At 47.3% G+C, this 5000-nt stretch overlaps 1 protein-coding gene across 3 annotated transcripts in view; it reads right to left on the reverse strand.

Moving 5' to 3' along the window:
• Positions 1 to 5000, reverse strand: part of taok3a (TAO kinase 3a) — a 94243-nt gene that overhangs the window by 66513 nt on the left and 22730 nt on the right. For 2 of the 3 annotated variants that reach the window (XM_084439539.1, XM_084439540.1), the window contains exon 2: positions 1357 to 1457. The gene's annotated coding sequence lies outside the window, so the exon portion shown is untranslated. Of the gene's footprint in view, positions 1 to 1040; positions 1066 to 1356; positions 1458 to 5000 lie in introns of those variants that run through there. The other variant, XM_084439541.1, reaches the window with a different exon arrangement.

Raw genomic sequence — 5000 nt, forward strand, 5'->3', positions numbered from 1 at the left:
TGTGTTGGTGTCTTAGTGTATTGGTGTTGCGTATTGGTGCTAAGTGTATTGGTGTGTTGGTGTTAAGTGTGTTGGTGTGTTAAGTGTGTTGGTGTTAAGTGTATTGGTGTTAAGTGTATTGGTGTCTTAGTGTATTGGTGTTGTGTATTGGTGCTAAGTGTATTGGTGTGTTGGTGTTAAGTGTGTTGGTTTTGGTATGTTATTGGTATTGGTGTGTTGGCGTTAAGTGTGTTGGTGTGTTAAGTGTGTTGGTGTCTTAGTGTGTTGGTGTCTTAGTGTGTTGGTGTTAGGTGTGTTGGTGTCTTAGTGTATTGGTGTTAAGTGTGTTGGTGTTGTGTATTGGTGTTAAGTGTGTTGGTGTTAGGTGTGTTGGAGTCTTAGTGTATTGGTGTTAAGTGTGTTGTGTTAAGTGTATTGGTGTTAAGTGTGTTGGTGTTAAGTGTGTTGGTGTCTCAGTGTATTGGTGCTAAGTGTATTGGTGCTAAGTGTATTGGTGTTAAGTGTGTTGGTTTTAAGTGTGTTGGTGCTAAGTGTGTTGGTGTCTTAGTGTGTTGGTGTTAGGTGTGTTGGTGTTAGGTGTATTGGTGTCTTAGTGTGTTGGTGTTAAGTGTATTGGTGTTAAGTGTATTGGTGTTAAGTGTTTTGGTGTTAGGTGTGTTGGCGTCTTAGTGTATTGGTGTTAAGTGTGTTGGTGTTAAGTGTGTTGGTGTTAAGTGTGTTGGTGTCTTAGTGTATTGGTGTTAAGTGTGTTGGTGTCTTAGTGTATTGGTGCTAAGTGTATTGGTGCTAAGTGTATTGGTGTTAAGTGTGTTGGTTTTAAGTGTGTTGGTGCTAAGTGTGTTGGTGTTAAGTGTGTTAACCCGCCCCCCACACACACAATCCTCCTGCCTGGCCATGTGTGAGTCAGCAGACATCTGCCCTCCTAGCACACACCTGTGTGTGTGTGTGTGTGTGTGTGTGTGTGTGTGTGTGTGTGTGTGTGTGTGTGAGCGTGTGTGAGCGTGTGTGAGCGTGTGTGTTTGCGCGTGTTTGTAGCTTACCTTCGAGACAGTGTGACGGTGTGTGTGTGTGTGCGTGTGTGTGTGTAGCCTACCTTCGAGACAGTGTGACGGTGTGTGTGCGCGTGTGTGTGTGTGTAGCCTACCTTCGAGACAGTGTGACGGTGTGTGTGTGTGTGTGTGTGTGTATGTGTGTGTGTGTGGCCTACCTTCGAGACAGTGTGACGGTGTGTGTGTGTGTGTGTGTGTGTGTGTGTGTGTGTAGCCTACCTTCGAGACAGTGTGACGGTGTGTGTGTGTGTGTATGTGTGTAGCCTACCTTCGAGACAGTGTGACGGTGTGTGTGTGTGTAGCCTACCTTCGAGACAGTGTGACGGTGTGTGTGTGCTCTTTTCAGGTTCAGTGAGGGGCTACTGCCAGCTCTCCTGCCTCATGTCTGGGACAGATGGCTGAGTATACCTAGAGAGAGAGAGAGAGAGAGAGAGAGAGAGAGAGAGAAGAGAGAGAGAGAGAGAGAGAGAGAGAGAGAGAGAGAGAGACGGAGAGAGAGATGTCAGACCAGACAGACAGGGACATGAGGGAACATTCTGTATTTAATCATGTTTATTTTACTCTACCAAGCCAATATTATAATCTCTCTGTGAACCTTTCACACTGCCAATGTTCGCACTCAGTGCCAAACACACTGCTTATGTAAGGAGCACACAACCACTCTGTCCTCCTCAGATGTTTAAAGTTTGCTACAAGTTTCCGTGCGAACTCAGAACTTCCTCCTCTCCTCCCAGAGAGAGGGGGGAGCTCTCTTTCTGATAGTCAATTTTTTGGTTCCTTTAAAGAGATCCTACGTGTGAAAACACCCTACACACACAAACAAATGCACATGCCAACACAGACACATGCACACACCCACACACACACACACACACCCACACACACACACACACACACACACACACACACACACACACACACACACACAGGGGACAAGCTCTTCTTTTGACTCAGGGGTTAGGTGGACCAAGACTTCCCTACAGCATGTTGTTGTGCAGTTGACCACATGAATACAACAACAACAGCAACAACAACAACAAAGACGACGACAACAACAACAACAACAACAAGAGAAACAAGAACAACAAGACTGTTGTTGTTAACAACCACGCAGACAACTGACAAACAGATCCATTATTCATCAGCTGAACTCTGAGCTTCACATAGAACTGCTTCCTCTTTACCCAACACATAGAACTGCTTCCTCTTTACCCAACACACAGGTCTACTTCCTCTTTACCCAACACACAGGTCTACGTCCTCTTTACCCAACACACAGGTCTACGTCCTCTTTACCCAACACACAGGTCTACTTCCTCTTTACCCAACACACAGGTCTACTTCCTCTTTACCCAACACACAGGTCTACTTCCTCTTTACCCAACACACAGGTCTGCTTCCTCTTTACCCAACACACAGGTCTGCTTCCTCTTTACCCAACACACAGGTCTACTTCCTCTTTACCCAACACACAGGTCTACTTCCTCTTTACCCAACACACAGGTCTACTTCCTCTTTACCCAACACACAGGTCTGCTTCCTCTTTACCCAACACACAGGTCTGCTTCCTTTTTACCCAACACACAGGTCTACTTCCTCTTTACCCAACACACAGGTCTACTTCCTCTTTACCCAACACACAGGTCTACTTCCTCTTTACCCAACACACAGGTCTACTTCCTGTGAATCTGTCTGCTACAGTACCTCTACCAAATGTATCTACTCTCTCTACTCTCTCTCTACCCTCTCTCTCTACGCTCTCTCTACCCTCTCTCTACTCTCTCCTCTCTCTCTACTCTCTCTCTATACTCTCTCTCTATACTCTCTCTCTACTCTCTCTGCTCTCTCTCTCTACTCTCTCTCTCTACCCTCTCTCTACCCTCTCTCTACCCTCTCTCTACCCTCTCTCACTTTCTCTCATGAAAGATCAGCTTCTATAATCCAGAATGCTCTGGAAGGTCCAAGCGTCTCTGAATGATTTAGATCTCCAGTAGAAACCTGCAGCCTCTACTCCTCTTCTGCTCCTTCCTCCCTCTACCACCCATCTTCCTCCTCCTCCTCTTCAATCTGCTCCTTCCTCCCTCTACCACCCATCTTCCTCCTCCTCCTCTTCATCCCCTCATTCTGAAGCAGACGATGGGCTACCCTGGAGCAGAGCAGAGCAGAGTAGAGTACAGTAGTGTATGTAGTGAGTAGAGTAGAGTAGAGTAGAGTAGAGTAGAGTAGAGTAGAGTAGAGTAGAGTAGAGTAGAGCAGAGTAGAGTAGAGTAGAGTAGAGCAGAGTAGAGCAGAGCAGAGCAGAGTAGAGTAGAGTAGAGTAGAGTAGAGTAGAGCAGAGTAGAGTAGAGTAGAGTAGAGTAGAGTAGAGTAGAGCAGAGTAGAGTAGAGTATGTAGTGAGTAGAGGAGAGTATAGTAAAGTAGGGTAGAGAACAGTAGAGTAGAGCAGAGGAGAGCAGAGCAGACTACAGCAAAATAGAGTACAGTAGAGTAGAGTACAGTAGAGTACAGCACAGTAGAGGAGAGTACAGTAGAGTAGAGTACAGTACAGTAGAGTAGAGTACAGTAGAGGAGAGGAGAGTAGAGAACAGTATAGTGGAGAGTAGAGGAATACAGTAAAGAGAGTAGAGGAGTACAGTAGAGAAGAGGAGAGTACAGTAGAGTACAGTAGAGTCCAGCTGCCAGAACTAGGAGAGGAGAGAGGTTCTGGAGGAAGAGAAGGATGGAGGGAGGAGCTGAAGATGGGAAGAGTGGAAGGAGGGATGGAGGAAGAGGGAAGAAGAGAGGCTCAGGGTAGGCAGGATGGAGAGATGGGATGGAGGATCGGATGGAGGGAGGGAGGGATGGAGGGATGGGAGAGAGAGGCGGTTGGTAGGCAGGGTTGAGGGGTGGATGGAGAGAGGGATGAAGAGATGGGAGGATGGAAGGAGAGAGGCTGAGGGTAGGCAGGATTGAGGGGTGGATGGAGAGATGAGATAAGGGAGGGAGAGAGGGATGGAGGGAGGGAGGAGTTCTATTTTGGTGTGTTGAGTATGACTAATACAGCTGGGTCAGAAATGCCTGGGAGCAAAGAGCACGAGATGTTCCTCAAACACTGCTATTGGGGTGTGTGTGTGTGTGTGTGTGTGTGTGTGTGTGTGTGTGTGTGTGTGTGTGTGTACATGAGTTCAAGGTCAGGAGTCCAGTGGAAAGACAGCTGGATCTGACAGAGAGAGAGAGAGAGAGAGAGAGAGAGAGAGGCAGTCAGTATAGATCCCTTTGACAACTTCCTGAATCCAGCTGTCTTTTTAGAGTTCATATTAAGCCGGTCTGGGTGAAATTAATTGGACCAGAATCTGACTGTATTAATGTCACAACGCCTAGAGAGAGATGGGGGGGGGGGGTTCTAGTTGGCTCTGTGTGTGTGTGTGTGTGTCCTGTCAGAGACTGTCAGCCAGAGCCAGACAGGAAGTGGCACTACTCGTCATTAGTACCCTCTGCTCCAATCACATGCTGAGCAGAGTCTGAGGTCAGACGTGGGCCAATCACATGCCAACATTATTTTAATGTCACAACTGTTTCTAAATGTAGTCTTTGACAGCAAGTGAAGCTCCTCCTCCTCCTCCCCCTCCTCCTCCTCCTCCTCCTCCCCCTCCTCCTCCTCCTCCTCCTCCTCCTCCTCCTCTCTCTGTGCTGGCTGGTTCCAGGGATGGATGATGTAGGTCTGTACAGCTCTGACTCATATCGGCTTGGGAATAACACACACACACACACACACACACACACACACACACACACACACACACACATCACACACACACGTCACGCACACACGTCACACACACATGCGCACACACACATCTTCAAATCTTAATTTGAGCGGAGGCAGAAACACACTACACAGTCTATACACACACAGTCTATACACACACAGTCTATACACACACAGTCTATACATACACAGTCTATACATC

The sequence above is a fragment of the Borostomias antarcticus genome (assembly GCF_949987555.1).
Source record: "Borostomias antarcticus genome assembly, chromosome: 6".
Taxonomy (NCBI): domain Eukaryota; kingdom Metazoa; phylum Chordata; class Actinopteri; order Stomiiformes; family Stomiidae; genus Borostomias; species Borostomias antarcticus.